Here is a 23235-nt window from a genome sequence, read left to right on the forward strand (position 1 = left end):
GATTTTCTGTCTGGTTGATCTGTCTAATATTGACAATGGGGTGTTAAAGTCTCCCACTATTGTTGTGTGGGAGTCTAAGTCTCTTTGTAAGTCATTAAGAACTTGCCTTATGTATCTGGGTGCTCCTGTATTTGGTGCATATAAATTTAAGATCATTAGCTCTTCTTGTTGCAGTGATCCTTTTATCATTATGTAATGTCTTTCTTTGTCTCTTTTGATCTTTGTTGCTTTAAAGTCTATTTTATCAGAGATCAGAATTGCAACTCCTGCCTTTTTTTGCTCTCTATTTGCTTGGTAGATCTTCCTCCATCCCTTTATTTTGAGCCTTTGTGTATCCTTGCATGTAAGATGGGTTTCCTGGATACAGCACACTGATGGGTTTTGGCTTTTTATCCAATTTGCCAGTCTGTGCCTTTTGATTGGGGCATTCAGTCCATTTACATTTAGGGATAGTATTTTTATATGTGAATTTGATACTGTCATTTTGATGCTAACTGGCTGTTTTGTTGGTTAGTTGATGCAGCTTCTTGATTGTGTTGATGCTCTTTTATCATTTGGTGTGTTTTTGGAGTGGCTGGTACTGGTTGTTTATTTATATGTGTAGAGCCTCTTTCAGTAGTTCTTGTAGAGCAGGTTTGGTGTTGATGAAATCTCTGAGTGCTTGCTTGTTCACAAAGGATTTTATTTTTCCTTCACTTATGAAGCTTAGTTTGGCTGGATAGGAGATTCTGGGTTGAAAGTTCTTTTCTTTAAGGATGTTGAATATTGGCCCCCAATCTCTTCTGGCTTGTAGGGTTTCTGCTGAGAGATCTGCTGTGAGTCTAATGGGCTTCCCTTTGTGGGTAACCCGACCTTTCTCTCTGGCTGCCCTTAGCATTTTCTCTTTCATTTCAACCCTGGTGAATCTGACGATTATGTGCCTTGGGGTTGCTCTTCTTGAGGAATATCTTTGTGGTGTTCGCTGTATTTCCTGTAATTGAATATTGGTCTGCCTTGCTAGGTTGGGGAAGTTTTCCTGGATAATATCCTGAAGAGTATTTTCAAGCTTGGATTCATTCTCTTCATCACATTCAGGTACACCTATCAAACGTAGATTAGGTCTTTTCACATAGTCCCACATTTCTTGAAGATTTTGTTCATTCCTTTTTGTGCTTTTTTTCTCTGTTCTTGCCTTCTCTTTTTATTTCATTGAGTTGATCTTCGACCTCTGATATCCTTTCTTCTGCTTGGTCAATTCGGCTCTTGAAGCTTGTGCATGCTTCACGAAGTTCTCGTATTGTGTTTTTCAGCTCCATCAATTCACTTATATTCCTCTCTATGCTATCCATTCTCATTAGCATTTCGTCCAATCTTTTTTCAGTGTTCCTAGTTTCTTTGTGTTGGGTTAGAACATGTTCTTTTCGCTCACTGTAGTTTCTTACTACCCACCTTCTGAAGTCTGATTCTGTCATTTCATCACGCTCCTTCTCCATCCAGTCTGGTTCCCTTGCTGGTGAGGAGTTGTGATCCCTTTTAGGAGGAGAGGTGTTCTGGTTTCAGGAGTTTTCATCCTTTTTGCACTGTTTTCTTCCCATTTTTGTGGGTTTATCCACCTGTTGTCTTTGTAGTTACTGTCTTTCAGATTGGGTCTCTGAGTGAGCTTCTAGTTCGTGGATGCTGAAGTTACTTCTTTTTTTTTTTTTTTTTTTAAGCTTTCCTTCTAACAGTCTGGCCCCTCTGCTGTAGGACTGCTGAGGTCCTCTCTGGGCCCTGCTTGCCTGGGTATCACCTGCAGCAGCTGCAGAACAGTAAGGGTTGCTGCCAGTTTCCTCTTCCGCTTTCTTTGTCCCAGAAGGATGCTCACCTACTGTCAGTCCATTCTCTCCTTTATGAGGTGAGTCTTTGGATCTATGGGGGTCAGGGAGCTACTTGTGGAGACAGTCTATCTTTTATTAGGGCTTAAGTCCTGAGCTGTGAGCTTGCCCAGCTGCCCAGCTGCCCTGTGCTCTTCCCTGCAGTCCTGTTTATATGGGCGTAGTTAGAACTGTCTTGGCAACAGTGGCCCCGCCTCTGTTATGGCAGACTCTCTCTGTTGTGGCAGGTTGCCTCGGCAATGTTGGGTTGCCTCGGCAATGGCGGCCTGCCTCCATAGTGGTGGAGAGTCTCAGTAATGGTGGACGCCCCACCCCCACCGAGCCAGACAGTCCCGGGTTCAGCTGTGCTTGGTTTGAAGGGCTCAACCCAGAGGGTTTCCAATTACTGTTTTTGATTTTGTTGTTGTTGGGGGTGGGGGGGGGGCTGGGACCAACCGAGCCTGATCACCTGGCTCCCTGACTCAGAGTCTTTTCTTTTAAGTTGAACGACCCCACGTTCCAGTTGCTTGTTGAAAAGGCACCGGGATCTCTTGTGCTGTGACTCACTGATTCGGCTCAAACAGCGGAGCTGGCTCCTGGCGGATTTTTTGCCTAGGAATCTCCTGGCCTGGCTCGCTATTTCAGATGAACGGGCAACTCTGCTGTATCAGGGCTCCGATCGCCAGCTAAGAGGGCTCCCAGACCAGTGGCTTTTGTATGGAGAACCGCCGCTACAGGGTTTGGTCACAGCAGCCGCGGGGGCCGAATCAGCCCCACAGGGGCCAAAACAGCCGCACCGGCCGGAACAATGGCGCTGGCAACCCTTCCGCCTGGGCATCTCCTGGTCTGTGGGCAATAAAAATGCATCTGGAAATGCGGCGTCCACTCACCCTCTGTGCTTTCACTGGGAGCTGAAGTCCTGAGCTGTTCTTAGGCGGCCATCTTCTCAGCCATCATTGCATTTCTTACTTTTATAGAGATTAACAAAATACCTTTTAAAATATAAGAATATTTATATTTCTACATCTTCACCAATAATATGAAAACGCAACATGATAATAGGCAAACATGATTTCTCATTCTTCTTTTAACTTGTATTTTAATTTGAGAGAACTTAATGTACATATGTTCTAATACTAAACACAAGTTCAGATTAGCAGTCAAACTGACAAGGCAGAATAACTTTAATACTATCCTAGTATAGCTATTATAGCTAGATCCTGGGTGGAAAATTCTACATACATAACATTTCAATTAGAGATCCTGGACCTTCCATACAGAGCCCCATCCACAGCTTCCTTAATAGAGCCCCTGTAATACAGACCGTGTAGGCAACTCTCTTTTCCCTTCAAACCCAACTCCGCTTTCACACGTGGGGTATTCATCTTTGGGAGTTGGGATAAAAGTAGTTTGCCTTGACATAGAGAAATTACATTCTTGAGTTCTTCACCACATTTTATGTTATAATCATGAAAGCCCAAGACATCCATATAATATCATAACATTTTTTTTTTTGCATTCTATTATTATTTTTTTTTCCTTTTTTTTTTATTGCATTTTAGGTTTTGGGGTACATGTGATGAACATGCAAGATTGTTGCATAGGTACACACATGGCAGTGTGCTTTGCTGCCTTCTGTCCCCTCACCTGTATCTGTCATTTCTCCCCATGCTATCTCTTCCCACCTCCCCACCCCCCAGCCCCTCCCCCATTTCCCCCCAACGGACCCCAGTGTGTAGTGCTCCCCTCCCTGTGTCCATGTGTTCTCATTGTTCAACACCCGCCTATGAGCGAGAATATACGGTGTTTGATTTTCTGCTCTTGTGTCAGTTTGCTGAGAATGATGGTTTCCAGGTTCATCCATGTCCCTATAAAGGACGTGAACTCATCGTTTTTGATGGCTGCATAATATTCCATGGTGTATATGTACCACATTTTCCCTATCCAGTCTATCATCGTTGGGCATTTGGGTTGGTTTCAGGTCTTTGCTATTGTAAACAGTGCTGCAATGAACATTCATGTGCACGTGTCCTTGTAGTAGAATGATTTATAATCCTTTGGATATATACCCAGTAATGGGATTGCTGGGTCAAATGGGATTTCTATTTTTAGGTCCTTGAGGAATCGCCACACTGTCTTCCACAATGGTTGAATTAATTTACATTCCCACCAACAGTGTAAAAGTGTTCCTATTTCTCCACATCCTCTCCAGCATCTGTTGTTTCCCAATTTTTTAATGATCGCCATTCTAACTGGTGTGAGATGGTATCTCAATGTGGTTTTGATTTGCACTTCTCTAATGACCAGTGATGATGAGCATTTTTTCATATGTTTGTTGGCCTCCTGTATGTCTTCTTTTGTAAACCTTACACCAAAATTAACTCCAGATGGATTAAAGACTTAAACATCAGACCTAATACCATAAAAACCTTAGAAGAAAATCTAGGCAAAACCATTAAGGACATAGGTGTAGGCAAGGACTTCATGACCAAAACGCCAAAAGCAATGGCAACAAAAGCCAAAAATAGACAAATGGGACCTAATCAAACTCCACAGCTTCTGCACGACAAAAGAAACAGTCAGTAGAGTGAATCGGCAACCAACAGAATGGGAAAAAATTTTTGCAGTCTACCCATCTGACAAGGGGCTGATATCCAGAATTTACAAAGAACTAAAGCAGATCTACAAGAAAAAAACAAACAAGCCCATTCAAAAATGGACGAAGGATATGAACAGATACTTTACAATATCATAACATTTTAAATCTAAGTGGAATCCATAAATTAGTCAAAAGTGGCTCTTATTATTTCATTTTCCATATTTATCTTAGCTCAGAAGATTCAAAGGGTGTGAATCTTTGAGTCATACTCGGGGTACATATGGCAGATACAAGGTCACTGTTCCAGGTGGCTCTAGGTCTGTTCAGGGGAAAAGTTTAACTCTTAAACATACGAGCTATTTTTTATGCTGTTGTTGGTACCTCCTCATTCAAATTGTCCTCATAAATTTTCTGCCTTTTTCCTTAAATTTTATAATTGGTTATTAATTGGTAAAAGTTCATTTTGTAGTAGGAAACATATCTTTTGTCTGCTGTATGTTATACAAATATTTTATAATTTGATTTTTATAATTTGGATTCAGACATTTTTCTCATGCAAATATTTAAAAACTATTTCCTTTACATACTTTCTTTTTTTTTTTTTTTTTTTTTTTTTTTTTTTTGAGACGGAGTTCCGCTCTTGTTACCCAGGCTGGAGTGCAATGGCACGATCTCGGCTCACCGCAACCTCCGCCTCCTGGGTTCAGGCAATTCTCCTGCCTCAGCCTCCTGAGTAGCTGGGATTACAGGCACGCGCCACCACGCCCAGCTAATTTTTGTATTTTTAGTAGAGACGGGGTTTCACCATGTTGACCAGGAGGGTCTCGATCTCTTGACCTCGTGATCCACCCGCCTCGGCCTCCCAAAGTGCTGGGATTACAGGCTTGAGCCACCGCGCCCGGCCTCATACTTTCTTTATGGGTTTATTATATGCATACTTTGACTGCCTATTTTGTATTTAAATATTTGTCCTCTTAAAAATTACTTTGGTGTAAAGTGTGGCATAATATTTAATTATTTTTTTTATTTTTATTTTTTTGGCAATTGGCTAGTCTATTATCCCAATGTCATGTGAATATTTCCTTATTTCCACACTGCCTCAAAATGGCATATGTTTACCTGTGTAATAAATCTGCATAGCCTGGACATGTACCTTAGAACTTAAATTAAAAGTTTTAAAAAATGAAAAAAAAAAAAAAAAAAAAAGAAATCTAACAACAACAAAAAAATTTATTCTTTATCACTTACCAAATTGTCAAGGCCTTTGTGACTATTCAATTTCACTGATTTTTCTTTCTCCTCCTACAGCTTTACCAAATTGTTCTAATTACTCTATTCCATTATGTCTTAATATCTGCTAGGTCATTGTCATCACATTATTTCTATTTCTGAAAATTTGCAGATTGTGTTATGCTCACTTTTCCCACATGTATTGAAATAAATTTGTTACAATGCAAATAAAACATTAATTTTTTGCATTACTTCAGTTACATTTATAGATTAGTTTGGTGAAAACAATATCTTTATAATATTGACACTGAGACTGTGGTTTTAAAACAAATTTATTATTTGACTCCTTTGTACCTCAAAACAGTTTTTAACTTGTAGATTCTGTTCTATACATTTTTAGTAAATTTGTTTTTAGTAGATATTACTTCCATCGTATTTTTAAATTTAACATATTTGAATATTGTCATGTTGGTAATATTTTATTACTGTTGCAATCAACTGCTGTACTGATACTAAAATCTATTATCTTTACTAGTATTTTAGTTGATTCTTAGAATTTCCAAGTATCTAATAATATCTGAACATTCTGCACAACATAGTATGTTTCTTTCATTTGATAACTTCCAATAATACTATTACTAAACATACTTGTCTTTTTCTTGACTTTAATGGAAGTACAACTTTTTAAAATTATTAATTGTAATGCTATTTATTAGTAAAATTTTTAAAAAGAATAAATGTTGATTTCTATACATACATAGAAAACCATTCCATCTAGTTTCTGCTTCTATTCTTGTAGAGATAAAGACAAGAGTCTCATGTTGCTCTCGTCTTTTCTGAAATCTGTAATTATTTGCAAACACATTCTGTATTGTGTGTTTCTACATTTGCTGGGTTTTTTTTTGCAAATTATAGTAGCAGGTGTTTTTTTAATTTTATTAGGCTTCCATTTTAAGTAATCTGTTCTTTGATTTGTATTTTACATTTTTTATATTGTTTAAATCATTAATTTCTACTTTTACTTTGTGAGTTACACTTTTCTAGCCACCATAGGTATATTTATTTTTGTTCTTCTTGTTTCGTTTTTGGTGCCTAAGAGTTTTTTTGCATTCTTTGTTTTCTGAACATTTAAGTGTTTGTTTCTTCTGCTGATATACAGAGTGTTCTTAAAACATTTTTTCTAATTGTCCTATAGTTTCTGTTTTGACTCTTTTTAACAGAATAATCATTTAAAGAACAGTTATTAAATTTTTACGGAGTTTGAAACTGAACTTTTAAAAAATAATATGATATATATTATAAAGTTTAGAAATTGATTAAAATTTTCTTTGCATAATTTCTTTTATTAGGTATGAGATTTGATATGGATCATGTCTTTTCATTTTTACTACTGTTGATATTTTAGGCCAGATAATTCTTGACTCGAGGTTGAGGATAAGGGCTGTCCTGTGCATTGTAGGATGTTTAGAAGGAAACATGGTCAGTAGGCACTAGATGTTAGAACCTGATATTTAAGTTAAATAGTGTTAATATTGGATGCTCTGTTTTATTTTCTGCTCTATATATTTGCCAGTTTGATTATTTCATACTTCTAGATTATATAGATACATTTTTATAATGAAAAAATATATTTGTCTCTTAACATTCAAATTTCACAAGTATTTTTTTAGTTTGTTACTTACAGTCATTTGAAGTTACCATGAAGGATTTCTCTGTCTTGATAAAGATGTTCTATGTCTTGGTAGGGATTTAGATTACATGGGCATATTAACTTTTCAAAATCACAGGACTGTTTACTAAATATATTTGGATTCCTGCATGTAAATTATTGAATGAAAAAAAATCAGTATAATATGTATAATATTTGACTGGTAAAAGTCCTTTAGTTTTCAAGATATTAGGAAACAGATGATATCTATTGGGATACTGAACACAAATTGCATTTCCACAGGTTGTTAACTCTAATTTTTGCCATATAGGAAAGAGTATTTCAGTTTATAGAAAAACACGGCTTTGGTTTAGGTTTAAAATTTTAAATTTCTGTCTGCTTTTCTATAACAGTTGTTTTCAAGGTAGTCATTTTCCTTAATACTCGATTACATGAGCCTGTGTTAATAAGCCTTCTCTCATTAATATAAAACCCAAATCTTTATTTAATAAAATCATTGAACCAGAATATTTCTGATGGAACAATTATCATCATAGAAACATTTGAAAGTAAAGTAAAATAAAATGTGCTAAAACAAAAGAACAATCTTTTTTTTTTATTTTATTGCATTTTAGGTTTTGGGGTACATGTGAAGATCATGCAAGATTGTTGCATAGGTACACACATGTCAGTGTGGTTTGCTGCCTTCCTTCCCCTCACCTGTATCTGTCATTTCTCCCCATGCTATCTCTTCCCACCTCCCAACCCCCCTGTCTCACCCCCATTTCCCCCCAATGGACCCCAGTGTGTAGTGCTCCCCTCCCTGTGTCCATGTGTTCTCACAGATCAACACCCGCCTATGAGTGAGAAAATGTGGTGTTTGATTTTCTGCTCTTGTATCAGTTTGCTGAGAATGATGGTTTCCAGGTTCATCCTTGTCCCTACAAAGGAAACGAACTCATCATTTTTGATGGCTGCATAATATTCCATGGTGTATATGTACCACATTTTCCCTATACAGTGTATCATCGATGGGCATTTGGGTTGGTTCCAGGTCTTTGCTATTGTAAACAGTGCTGCAATGAACATTCGTGTGCATGTGTCCTTATAGTAGAATGATTTATAATCCTTTGGATATATACCCAGTAATGGGATTGCTGGGTCAAATGGGATTTCTATTTTTAGGTCCTTGAGGAATCACCACACTGTCTACCACAATGGTTGAATTAATTTACACTCCCACCAACCGTGTAAAAGTGTTCCTATTTCTCCACATCCTCTCCAGCATCTGTTGTCTCCAGATTTTTTAATGATCGCCATTCTAACTGGTGTGAGATGGTATCTCAATGTGGTTTTGATTTGCATTTCTCTGATGACCAGTGATGATGAGCAATTTTTTCATATGTTTGTTGGCCTCCTGTATGTCTTCTTTTGTAAAGTGTCTATTCATATCCTTCACCCATTTTTGAATGGGCTTGTTTGTTTTTTTTCTTGTAGATCTGTTTTAGTTCTTTGTAAATTCTGGATATCAGCCCCTTGTCAGATGGGTAGACTGCAAAAATTTTTTCCCATTCTGTTGGTTGCCGGTTTACTCTGCTGACTGTTTCTTTTCCTGTGCAGAAGCTGTGGAGTTTGATTAGGTCCCATTTGTCTATTTTGGCTTTTGTTGCCATTGCTTTTGGCGTTTTGGTCATGAGGTACTTGCCTATGCCTATGTCCTGAATGGTTTTGCCTAGATTTTCTTCTAGGGTTTTTATGGTGTTAGGTCTGATGTTTAAGTCTTTAATCCATCTGGAGTTAATTTTGGTGTAAGGTGTCAGGAAGGGGTCCTGTTTCTGCTTTCTGCACGTGGCTAACCAGTTTTCTCAACACCATTTATTAAACAGGGAGTCCTTTCCCCATTGCCTGTTTTTGTCAGGTTTGTCGAAGATCAGATGGTTTTAGATATGTTTTATTTCCTCTGAGGCCTCTGTTCTGTTCCATTGATCTATATCTCTGTTTTGGTACCAGTACCATGCTGTTTTGATTACTGTAGCCTTGTAGTATAGTTTGACGTCCGGTAGTGTGATGCCTCCTGCTTCGTTCTTTTTGCTTAGAATTGACTTGGCTATGCAGGCTCTCTTTTGGTTCCATATGAAGTTTAAGGTGTTTTTTTCCAGTTCTGTGAAGAAGGTCATTGGTAGCTTCATGGGAATAGCGTTGAATTTGTAAATTACTTTGGGCAGCATGGCCATTTTCACAATGTTGATTTTTTCTAACCATGAACATGGAATGTTTCTCCATCTTTTGTGTCCTCTCTTATTTCGTTGAGCAATGGCTTGTAGTTCTCCTTGAAGAGGTCCTTTACGTTTCTTGTTAGTTGTATTCCTAGGTATTTTATTCTCTTTGTAGCAATTGCAAATGGCAGTTCGTTCTTGATTCGGCTCTCTTTAAGTCTGTTACTGGTATATCGGAATGCTTGTGATTTTTGCACGTTGATTTTGTATCCTGAGACTTTGCTGAAGTTGTTTATCAGTTTCAGAGATTTTGGGCTGAGACGATGGGGTCTTCTAGATATACAATCATGTCATCTGCAAATAGAGACAATTTGATTTCCTTCTTTCCTATTTGAATACCCTTTATTTCTTTTTCTTGCCTGATTGCCCCGACTAGAACTTCCAGTACTATATTGAATAGGAGTGGTGAGAGAGGGCATCCTTGTCTAGTGCCAGATTTCAAAGGGAATGCTTCTAGTTTTTGCCCATTCAGTATGATATTGGCTGTTGGTTTATCATAAATAGCTTTTATTATTTTGAGATACATTCCGTCAATACCTAGTTTATTGAGGGTTTTTAGCATAAAGGGCTGTTGAATTTTGTCAAAGGCCTTCTCTGCATCAATTGAGATAATCGTGTGGTTTTTGTCTTTGGTTCTGTTTATGTAGTGAATTACGTTTACGGATTTGCATAATAAAAGCATACATAGCAGATTTTTAAGGTGGCAAACTTAATGAGGAAGAAAAAAGAATAGTATAATTAGTTATAATCTTAAAATAATGTTGAAAACAATTATTTTTTGAATAAGATATTGTGTTAGAGATGTCAGCAATCCATGTTTCTTTCTTTTAAATTAAAAAAATATTATTTCTATACTTTTGATTATACTGGGTTATTGAAGTATTTAAAAGCCATGCCTAATACATGGAACACTTAAAACATTAGAGTAGAACAACTCAACCCACCAGAATGTTGAAAGTTAAGACTATAACATGTTGTTGCTATAAAATCCCTTTTTATTGAAGTGTAGACTTTTCATGTTATTAATTACATAGTTTCTTACACATTTCTTTTAGGTATGTGCTTAGTGTAAACATTGTAACAAGATACATTATTTTTGTCTATGGAAACATAGTAATAATTTTAGAAGACCAATAAATATAGTTAAGGAGAAATAGTACAAAAAAGAACAGAATAGATTATACGTGGATTATTTGATATTTTTGGTGTATAATTTATTAACTGGGCTGTAATAATTTAGAATATTTCTGCACATGCATTATATAATCGTAAAGGGATCAATGTAACAGAAAGAGCTAATGATCCTAAATATATATGCACCACCTAGATACATACAGCCAGTTCTTAAAGGCCTACAAAGAGACTTAGACTCCCACACAATAATAGTGGGAGACTTTAATACCACACTGTCAATACTAGAAAGATCATGGAGACAGAAAATTAACAAGGGATATCCAGGACTTGAAGTCAAGTCTGGACCAAGCAGACCTAATAGACATCTATAGAACTCTCCACACCAAGTCCATAGAATATACACTCTTCTCAATGCCACAACACACTTATTCTAAAATTGACCACATAATTTGAAGCAAAACATTCCTCAGCAAATGCAAATAATGGAAATAATAACAAACAGTCTTTCAGACCACAGTGCAATTAAATTAAACCTCAGGATTAAGAAACTCACTCAAACCTGCACAGCTACATGGAAACTGAACAACCTGCTCCTGAATGACTGCTCAATAAATAATGAAATGAAAGCAGAAATAAGTATATTATTTGAAATCAATGGGGATGAAGACACAATGTACCAGAATCTCTGGGACACATTTAAAGCCGTGAGTAGAGGGAAATTCATAGCACTAAATGCTCACAAGAGAAAGGAGGAAAGATCTGAAATAGACATCCTAACGTCATGATTAAAAGAACTAGAGGAGCAAGAATAAACAAATTCAAAAGCTAGCAGAAGACAGGAAATAAGTAAGTTCAGAACAGTACTGAATGATATAGAGACACAAAAATACCTTCAAAAAAATCAATGAATCTAGGAGCTGTTTTTTTTTTTTTAAAGATCAACAAAATAGATAGACTGCTAGCCAGACTAATAAAGAAGAACAGAGAGAAGAATCAAATAGATGCAATAAAAAATGATAATGGGGATATCAATACCAATCCCACAGAAATATGAATTACTATCAGAGAATACTATAAACATCTTTATGCAAATAAACTAGAAAATCTAGAAGAAATGGATAAATTTCTGGACATTTACACCTTCCGAAGACTAAATCAGGAAGAAGTAAAATCTGTGAATAGACCAATAGCAAGATCTGAAATTGAGACAGCAATTAACAGCCTACCAACAAAAAAAGTCCAGGACAAGATGGTTTACAACTGAATTCTAAGAGAGATACAAAGAGGAGCTGGTACCATTCTTTCTGAAACGATTCCAAACCATAGAAAAAGAGGGAATCCTCCCTAACTCATTTTATGTGACCAACATCATACTGATACCAAAACCTGGCAGAGACACAACTGAAAAAGAAAATTTCAGGCCAATATACATGATGAATATTGATGTGAAAATTTTCAATAAAATACTGGAAAACTGAATCCAACAGCACATCAAAAAACTTATCCATCATGATCAAGTTGGCTTCATCTCTGGGATGCAAAGCTGTTTCAACATATGCAAATCAATAAATGTAATCCATAACATAAACAGAATCAAAGACGAAAACCAAATAATTATCTCTAAAGATGTAAAGAAGGCATTCAACAAAATTCAACAGCCCTTTATGCTAAAAAACTATCAGTAAACTAGGTACTGATGGAATACATCTCAATATAATCAGAGCTATTTATGACTAACCTACAGCCAATATTAATCTGAATGGGCAAAAACTGGAAGCATTCTCTTTGAAAACTGGAAGTAGATATGGATGCCCTCTCTCACCACTCCTATTCGACATAGTATTGAAAGTTCTGACCAGGGCAATCAGACAAGAAAAAGAAATAAAGGGTATTCAATTAGGAAATGAAGACATCAAATTGTCTCTGTCTGCAGATGACATGATTATATATTTAGAAAACCCCAGAGTCACATCCCAAAGTCTCCTTAAGATGATAAGAAACTTTGGCAAAATCTTAGTATAGACAATGTGCAAAAATCTCAAGCATCTCTTGGCTCTCTGTCTGTACACCAATAACAGAAAGAGAGCCAAGTTATGAGTGAACTCCCATTCACAACTGCTACAAAGAGAATAAAATACTTAGGAATACAACTAACGAGGGACGTAAAGGACCTCTTCAAGAAGAACTACAAACCACTGCTCAAGGAAATAAGAGATGACACAAACAGATGGAAAACATTCCACACTCATGGATAGAAAGAATCAATATTGCGAAAGTGGCCATACTGCCCAAAGTAATTAATAGATTCACTGCTATCCCATCAAGCTACCATTGACTTTCTTCACAGAATTGGAAAAAAAAAGAACACTTTAAATTTCATACGGAACCAAAAAAGAGCCTACATAGCCAACACAATCCTAAGCAAAAAAAAAAAAAAAAAAAAAAAAAAAAAAGTAGAGGCATCGTGCTACGAGATTTCAATTTATATTACAAGTTACAGTGATCAAAACAACTTTGTATTGGTTCCCATAACAGAGATATAGACCAATGGAACAGAACAGGGGCCTCAGAAATACAATCTTTCTACAACCATCTGATCTTTAACCAGCCTGACAAAAGCAAGCAATGGGAAAATGATTCCCTATTTAATAAATGGTGTTGGGCAAACTGGCTAACCATATGCAGAAAGCTGAAACGGGATCCCTTCCTTACACCTTATATAAAAATTAACTCAAGATAGATTAAAGATTTAAATGTAAGGTCTAACACCATAAAAACCTTAGAAGAAAACCTAGGCAATACCATTCAGGACATAGGCATAGGCAAGGACTTCATGATTAAATCACTAAAAGCAATGACAACAAAAACCCAAATTGACAAATGGAATCTAACTAAACTAAAGAGCATCTGCACAGCAAAAGAAACTATCATTAGAGTGAACTGGCAATCTACAGAAAAAAATTTTTGCAATGACAAAGGGCTAGTATCCAGAATCTACAAAGAAATTAAAGTTACACAAAAAATCAAACAACCCCATCAAAAAGTGGGTGAAGGATATGAACAGACACTTGTCAAAAGAATACATGTATGCAGCCAACAAACATATGAAGGAAAGCTCATCATGACTGGTCATTAGAGAAATGCAAATCAAAACCACGTTGAGATACCATCTCATACTAGTTAGAATGGTGATCATTAAAAAAATCTGGAGACAACATATTCTGGAGAGGATGTGGAGAAATAAGAACACTTTTACACTGTTTGTGGGAGGGTAAATTACTTGAGTCATTGTGGAAGACACTGTGGCAATTCCTCAAGGATCTAGAACTAGAAATACCATTTGAACCAGCAATTCCATTACTGGGTATATATCCAAAGGATTATAAATCAGTCTATTATAAAGACATATGCACATGTATGTTTATTGCAGCACTGTTCACAATACCAAAGTCTTGGAACCAACCCAAATGGTCATCAATGATAGACTGGATAAAGAAAATGTGGCATGTATACACCATGGAATATTATGCAGCCATAAAAAAGGATGAGTTCATATTCTTTGCAGGGACATAGATGAATCTGGAAACCATCATTCTCAGCAAACTGACACAAGAACAGAAAGCCAAACCCCGCATTTTCTCACTTATAATGGGTGTTGAGCAATGAGAACATATGGACACAGGGAGAAGAACATCACACACTGGAGTCTGTGTGTGTGGGAGGGTATAGGTATTTCTCCTAGTGCTATCCCTTCTCTAGGTGGGGCACTAGGGGAACGATAGCATTAGGAGAAATACCTAATGTAGACGACTGGGTGATGGATGCAGCAAACCACCATGGCACATGTATACCTATGTAACAAACCTGCACGTTATACACATGTACCCCAGAACTTAAAGTAGAATAATAAAATAAATAAATAAATAAAAGAATATCTCTGACCATGGTTACTTACGACATTTGTCTCTTACAAACTTTACCTGAATACACTATTTTTCCCTTGTAAATGTTATCAAAAACTCTTTTCAAATTATTAACAGGATTTGATGGCATTGGCAATACAGAATGAAAGAATGTGAATAAATAAGCTTGATATTTCTGTTTCAGAGTTCTTGGATTTCTTAAAATTGTATATTACAACTAAAAATTGCAAACACTTGGTCGTGTTTGGAGATGAGGTCTTTAGAAAGGTTAACCATTGTGCCTTTTGTAGGTACATCCTTGGAGACTTGCACATACTGGGATCTGTTTATGAATAACTATTCATACTATTTGTCTTGTGCAAAGAAAAAAATGTTCTATCTAAATGATGAGTTCATGTCCTTTGTCGGGAGTTGGATGAATCTAGAAACCATCATTCTCAGCAAACTGACACAAGAACAGAAAACCGAGCACCACGTGTTCTCACTCATAGGTGAGTGTTGAACAATGAGAACACATGGACACAGGGAGAGGAGCATCACACACTGGGGGCTAGGGGAAGGACAGTGGGGATGTGGGGAGGCTGGGGAAGGATAATGTGGGGAGAAATGCCAGATATAGATGAAGGAGAAATGGAAGCAGCAAACCCCTTGTTACGTATATACCTATGCAACAACCCTGCATGATCTGCACATGTACCCTAGAACCTAAAGTACAATTAAAAAGGAAAAAAACAAAAACAAAAACAAAAACAAAAACAAAAAAAACCATAGAGTATTAGAATTTAGGAATTTTATCTTGTTTTCTTTATACTTAAGAATATTATTCACTTAAAAAAACTTAGTTGCACTGTTTCACTTGTAAATATTTGAAGTATGTTAAACTGGTATTTTCTGCTGAAAAGTGCTATGTGGGGGACAAACATTCCTAAATATCAAATTGTACAAAAAGAATATAATATAGTTTATCTTGCCAAGGTATAGGATCTGATGCTGTTTTCTATTACAGTGCATTGATGCATTAATTCAAAAGGTGAAGGTACACAAATAAATATCCTAGAGAGCTTGGTAATTCATACTTGGGTTTTGGTTGAGCAGATTGTCCTTGCAACAAAGTCAGATATATTACTGATGCTTAATAAATGGTTAAAGGGCATTAAAAATGTTCTGCTTTGATAATTTCATTAAATAAGAAGTTTAGGTGGTTACTCACGAGAAGTTAGTAATATAGTCATATGTAATGTAAACCAAATGACTACTAAAACAAAATGACTACTTTGAAATTTAGGTGGAGTTATTATTAATTGAGTTAGGAAGGTTTCTGGATATATTGTCCATGATTAGCCTCAAAATTTCTCTTCGTTTTTAAAGAATCAGCTTGACACAAAAAAAACTTTTAGAAACATGAAAGCCAAATATTAATGATATTGGTGAGAGGTAGAGAGATCAGAAAAAAAGAAGCCATTTTTTACTTTATACCTCTGTTTTTCTGATATTTACTCAGATTAAGTGGCTTTCTTGTACTATTTGCAACTAAAAACCTGATAAAAATATCATAGAGAAATTATTTTAAGATTATCTTTTTTATGTATCTGTCTCTTTTATGTCAGTACGGATTTTTGGTAGGGCCAAAAAAAAAAAAAAATACATAGTTTAAACAACTCAGGTTTGCACAATGTCTGCCAAAGAGTTGTATCCATGAATGTTTATTTATCTTAGGCACTTGTGTTTGCGTGTAGAACAGAAAAAAAGTACACCTCTTTTTTTTAGAACAGACAGACATTGTGGCATTTGGTGTGACGTCTGTTGTGTATCATCCTTTTTCAGCTGCCTAAAATAATGTGATCATAATTATGTTTAACACCCTCTTTTCTGTTCTCAGTCTTTCCCCTCCAACCACTGACCTCTCTCCCATACACATAAACTCACAGGCAAATAAGCATTTGGCTTCTAAGTACTATTTCTATGATTCCAGACTCCCTTTCACCCAATCCCTTCTCTGCTTTCCACAGCTACCGGCATAGGTCAATACCTTCCATTTTTCAGCATCACTCTCCACCTCTCACCTGGAACACTGTAATAGCTTCTTAGCCAGTCTCTCTGCCATCAGAGTCTCTTACACTCAATCCATCATTCTCAGAGAAAGCAGTATCATAATTTAAAAAATAGATTTAGCAGTATACCTGCCATGCTAAAAATAAAATAAAAACAAAATATTTATGGTACTCTGTTGCTTACTAGACAAAGTTCAAATGGTGGCAAAAATTAATATTTATGTTAAAATTCTTAATTTCCATTGATTACTCATAGATATTTGAAATATGTTAGTTGACTCACTTTATAGTAAAATAATAGGCATCTAAGAACTATTAACCTATTTAGAATTCCTCTTGACTACAGCATTATATTAGATAAAGAAATGTTATTTCTCTTCATTATAGTGATTTTTGCTATGTTTATATAATCTAAAATATGAGTGGAAGATTAATGATATGTCAGGTTTTCTTTAAATCTATTCTCAACAGCAACACAAACTGCAAAACAAATCTATGCTATTTAAGTGAAAATACATCAATCATAGAAATGAGCAGATTGCAGGTCCAGGTCAATCCCTTCCAGCCCATTAAACAGAGGGAAGGAAAGTAAGTCTGCTTACATTCAATATGCCAGAGAGCAAGGATGAAGTGCAATAATGCAGGTTTCTGACTACAGAGTGCCAATAGTAACTTGGAAAATCATCAATCATTAATCCATCACAGTTCTAATTATTGCTGAACTTCTGCATTAACAGGAAAGGAAATTTAATGAAATAGATTATAGAGCTTTGGTTTTTTTTTTAAAAAAAATCTTATTATATCACATCTAAAGACACATCCTAATACTAATGAATGTAGACATTTAAAAGGAATCCTGTGGTAGGGTATGAAAGATACAGTGTCCATAGAAGAAATTAAGCATTCTAAGATCTATTGATTCCCTAAAAACAGATGCCTTGTTACTGTAGTGCTTACTCATCTTAAAGGTAATGTAGGAAATTCCAGAGCATTTTTCTATTATTGTTTAAGTATGAACAGTGGAGAAATATACGCTTAGTCTGCTTTTCTTTATAAAATAAAATCCAATTACAGGGTAAACAAGATTCTCTTAATAGACTAAGGTAGTGTTTGGCCTTAACACAATCAGCAGTTTAGTTGAAGAATCAGTATGATATAATAAACTCTGAGAGTAAAGCCCTAGTAGTTTAAACAGAAAGCCAGGCTGTTCAGTTGCAAATGCCTGTAATGTTAAACCTAGTCTATCTGTCATTTTCATCCTTCCTTTTCTCTGGGTAGATATATGGATTATGCTTTGCTTTACTCCTTGAATTATGCCTAGGCGTATGTACAGAGTGAAAGATTCTTGAGGATGCTATATCATTTAATTTTATAATATGTTTCATATATCTATAACAATTTATATTTTTTATTTAAATAACTACAAAATCCTTGCTGTGCATTTTATAATCTGAACATAAGTGTCAAATCATTGATATGTAAAGAATAAAACCAGCTAATTAAGATTGTTTTCGGCCCGGGCGCAGTGGCTCAAGCCTGTAATCCCAGCACTTTGGGAGGCCGAGGCGGGTGGATCACGAGGTCAAAAGATCGAGACCATTCTGGTCAACGTGGTGAAACCCTGTCTCTACTAAAAATACAAAAAATTAGCTGGGCATGGTGGCACGTGCCTGTAATCCCAGCTACTCAGGAGGCTGAGGCAGGAGAATTGCTTGAACCCAGGAGGTGGAGGTTGCGGTGAGCTGAGATCGCGCCATTGCACTCCAGCCTGGGTAACAACAGCGAAACTCTGTCTCAAAAAAAAAAAAAGATTGTTTTCATACTATAGTTTTAATATTAGTGATTTTTTCCAATTTTCTTTTGCAAATTATGAATGTGTCATACACAATTTTATTGCTATTGTTTTTATAATGGTAGCATTTCAGTAGTAGAAGAAAAAGCTTCATTTGTTTTTCCTGATTAGAAAATGAAATCAGAAGATTAGAGGCTGAAAGCAGCAGGAAAAAAAGCTGTTCTTCACTTCAATAACATCCAGCATTAGTACAATACGTAATGCTTGAAAATCATATTTAAAGTCAAAAGCATGGTAAAGTAATAGCCATTAGCTTATACACCTAGATTTGCCTCCCAGGTGATGGCACCTATAGTGAGATTATATTTGATAATTCATCCGTAATATAGTCATCCATTAACCTCTAGAGAAGGAGTTGTTCATGGCAAGCCCGAGACCCACCTTATGCAATATCCCCATTACTTTTAGTGGTAAGAGACTGTAATGCAATGAATGTGAATGTGTCCTGAAGCACTTCTGGCAATTTTTGCAAAAGAGACATATCTAGAATATTCGAAGACTCTTGAGTTAATTAAATATAAAAGATTATAATAAAATGAGGTGGTAGTAAAATTGCATTTGGCTGTCTATAGAGAGCATTTCCTATGTTTACTCAAAGAAGATGATAATACTTCTATAATATTTCCCTCTTTAGTCAAAATGATCTAGGACTATGCCATATATCCAGAGACTGAAGTTTAGAAAACATGAGTCACTTTTAAGCTACTGTATTATATTATCCCATTTGTTTTAAACTCTGTCAAAGAGTCAGTGCAAACAACCTCTATCTCTTATATTTAATTATGTAAATCTTTGGTTTCCTTTATCTTTTTAGTATATAACTGTAGTATACTGTATTGTTAAAGCAATATATTTGTTTATATGATGAATATAAACCTGATAGTGTGTTGTACTTGTGCTAAAATTGTCTTTTTAATTGTTTTAAAGTTGAGTAAAGGGGCAAATCCAGAGTTAAGTTAAAGCATTCACTACATTCAGTTATAAAAATGGGCTTAGAAGCCGGGCGCAGTGGCTCACGCCTGTAATCCCAGCACTTTGGGAGGCTGAGGCGGGTGGATCACGAGGTCAAGAGATCGAGACCATCCTGGTCAACATGGTGAAACTCCGTGTCTACTAAAAATACAAAAATTAGCTGGGCATGGTGGCGCACGCGTGTAGTCCCAGCTACTCGGGAGGCTGAGGCAGGAGAATTGCTTGAACCCAGGAGGTGGAGGTTGCGGTGAGCCGAGATCGCACCATTGCACTCCAGCCTGGGTCGCAAGAGCGAAACTCCGTCTCAAAATAAAATAAAATAAAATAAAATAAAATAAAATAAAATAAAATAAAATAAAAATAAAAATGGGCTTAGAGGAGGCATTTTAAAAATAAGTAAATACACTCTCTAGAGTGGGAAAAATAATGGTTAGTAAGAAAAATATACTTCCCAACTATCAAGTGATTTATTTACATGTTACTAAAATATTTTGCCAGATCCTTCATATTTTGTGTTTAAATAAACAAAGCCCATTATGAATATATCTACATGCTGTTCTTCCATTTATTCTTGGCTTAATGTGTGCACATTCTTTTTATAAACATTGTCGTCAGTTCTTCATTTTAATTTTTAATTTTTAAAATTATGCTTGCAGGTGTTTTTTAAAGTCAAATAATTCTACAAGCTTATAAATAGATTCATTCATTGCTCCCATCCCTTCCTCTCTGCAGTTCTATACAACATGTGCTCTTACCTCTTTTAGCCATTTTAGTTACTTTTTTCCCCTGGTAGTTGCTTACATATTCCAAATAAGAATTATATAACATTTTAATTTTTTTTTAGTTTTTGCGCTTATTACTGAGTTTTTACTATAACAAATAATATTTAGTTCAATGAAGATTTTATTACTTGTAGACTTTCACTTACTTGCAGTTTTCAGAAGAACCTTTCTACCTCCAGTAAATGTGTTTCAGATCTCAGGTTCCTAAGGTGCCACCCCTACGACAGCCAACTACCACGCGTCTGTCATGGTGAGGAAGAGGCTCTGAGCACTGAACTGCTTATCATGCAGGCTTTTTCATTTCCTGCCCAACTTGTGCCCTTACATCCGTGGGGGTAATTTCTGAGTCCTCTCAGGGTTTTCTGGTAACAGTCAGCTTAACTCCCTGGCTCTACCCGCTCTAGACTTCAGTTTCAGCTTTCGTCAGGCTGCTGAATCCGACATCATTTGTACACAGGCTTTCCAGTTTCCAAAATGTTGTCACTGCTAGCTCTTATCCTGTTCTCTTTGTTTATAGTAGAATTAGGCCTTTCTTTTTTCTTTATCTGCATGAGGTTTTAGAAGCGAACATAGATATACAAATAAGTGTTCATTCTACCACATTTGTGCCATTTTTTCTTTTCTGCTCTAAACTCATTAGACATACTTAATCCAAATGTAGTATTATCACAAAAAAGGATGATATGAAATAGCTTAAATTTTTATGACCTCTTCTGCTTGTATTTAAAATTGATTATCTTTATTTTAATAATTTATATATCTCCATATTACTAGTTCCTTTCTCACTCATGTGATAGCTATTCTTACACATGCTCTGTATTAACACTGAATTTTACTAACAGCATAAAGAAATTATCATTTAAGGTTTTCGAATGGCTAGACAAATGTCAACTAATTAGTTCTCCCTTTAACCCTGTGGAATAGTTGGTGAGAGGATATCTTATTCTTACATTTACAAATAGATAATCTGAGCTATGAGACACTGTGAAATTTCTGGGGTCACCCACAACACAGTTACAGGAATAGAATCAAGTATTTCTGAACCTCTATTGTTTTATTATAACTATTAGGCACCACTCGATTCTTTACAGTCCAATTCAGCTAATAACAATGAAATATCTTCTAATAGAATTAATCTTTGTTGTTTCCCAAAAGCATTCGAGAAAAAAGTATGAAAATTTATACATTGCAAGCATATCCTATAGCTAGCACCAAAAAGTCACTTGGAGAAATATATCTATCTGGTATGTTTTTGCTTCATAAATATTTGTCAAAGGTTCAAAATAATGTAGGCCTCTCTTGGGCAGAATGGGCACTTGGTTCCTGAAGATGTGAAAACCTGTATGCATGCTGTCTTTCCACTCAACCGCATAATGCAGACTTTGCCATCTCCATTAAAAGACCAACTTTGTACCATACTATGCATTTTATAATATTTCTATCTAAATGCAGATTTCTACATTCCATGTGTACCACAGACAGGTTTTCCATAAAAATATCAGCAGGAGAATACATTGAAATTCATTTTGCATATTAAAGAAATCTCTCTCTGAGATTCCCTCTTTTATTTGTTTTATCAACTCAAGCAATAAGCAAGAAAATTAGAGTTTCAGCAATGATGGAAAAGCTATTTATGATTTTATCAACCTTACTGCTTTTTTCCCCTGGTTAGACAATTTACAGATTCTTAACAGCAAGTCAGTTTAAAATGTTCCCACTGGAAAATGAAATAAGTCTATCTGTATCATTTCACCCAAGTACTGTAGTACTCTATTACCCAGCGACAGCTTCACTTTGAGTAACATCCCCCCTGAATGCTTATCTTCGCAATATCTACAGCACACATAAAATATGTCCCATAGGGATATGTTCCACTTGAAAACATTATTACAAATGCCATAATATTTTCCAGCATATATTTTACTGGCATGGCTGGGTCAGGAATGCAGTCAGAGCCTAACAAATAGAAAATATATCTCTTCACACTTGTAAAATTTTTAACAGAGAAAGCACATTTGAAAATGACAGTCACTGGGATTATGGCAAATTTCCAGCTAGCTTATTATATGCAGTTTACTGAAGCTTTCGGTATGCCCACAGGCAATTCAGTATGCAAGGAATAAACATAATACATGACCAAAAATGCGCATGGAAATTAAAGAAGCAATACTTCTAACTCTGTAAGTACAAACGCTGTTGTTAAAAAAAACTATGCTTCCTATATTTATTTTCTAAAATTCACATTATGTTTAAGATATTATTTAAAAAACCAAGGTAGGTGATACATTCATACATTCACATACAAACAAGAATTTATAGCTAAAGCCCCTCATTTGATAAATGGCAGTGACTTTAGAATATTCAAATAATTTGAATAAATTTGACCCAATTCAGGTGGTGAATATCTACACTGGAATTACTGTGATGAGTTGCAAAATATTTATTTTATAAGCCCTGTTATTTTGCATTTCTATAGATAGCTTACACCTATAGCAAAAAAAAAAAAAAAAAAGTTTTCCCATTTATTTTTAATTGTTCAGACAGATAGGGATTTTATAACTTTTAAAACCAAGTTTTTAAAAAATTATCTAAATGCCTACAAATCCATATTCTTTTATATTTTAAGTAACAGTTTTTAATCTTTTTTATATTCACTATCTCTGCAACAATGAGAACCTGTTTAGGAGAGAAACTAATTTTTTTTTCCTGTGTCTCCAAAGACTGAATTCATATCACAATAAAATATATGGATCTACAACATTGTTATTTTCACACATTCAGAAAATACTTTCATTACATTTTCAATAAAAGAAAACATGGCATGTATTTCATTTGTATGCATTAATATTTTAAAGTTGAAATAAAACTGAGAAACCTTTAGGTATTTCTGATTTTTAATAAGCATTACAGTGGTAATTCAAATTCAGTCAAGATGG

At 35.5% G+C, this 23235-nt stretch overlaps 2 long non-coding RNA genes across 3 annotated transcripts in view; one reads left to right on the plus strand and one right to left on the minus strand.

Annotated features, from left to right (window-relative positions):
• LOC141584275 (uncharacterized) overlaps positions 1-23235 on the plus strand; it is a 752462-nt gene that overhangs the window by 417325 nt on the left and 311902 nt on the right. For both annotated transcript variants that reach the window (XR_012517208.1, XR_012517207.1), the window contains one exon: positions 15054-15133. This is a non-coding gene — a long non-coding RNA (uncharacterized LOC141584275). The remainder of the gene's footprint in view (positions 1-15053; positions 15134-23235) is intronic.
• LOC141584274 (uncharacterized) overlaps positions 2687-23235 on the minus strand; it is a 110665-nt gene continuing 90116 nt past the window's right edge. Inside the window, exon 3 of the long non-coding RNA XR_012517206.1 lies at positions 2687-2824. This is a non-coding gene — a long non-coding RNA (uncharacterized LOC141584274). The remainder of the gene's footprint in view (positions 2825-23235) is intronic.

The sequence above is a fragment of the Saimiri boliviensis genome, chromosome 4 (genome assembly GCF_048565385.1).
Source record: "Saimiri boliviensis isolate mSaiBol1 chromosome 4, mSaiBol1.pri, whole genome shotgun sequence".
NCBI classification, from domain to species: Eukaryota; Metazoa; Chordata; class Mammalia; order Primates; family Cebidae; genus Saimiri; species Saimiri boliviensis.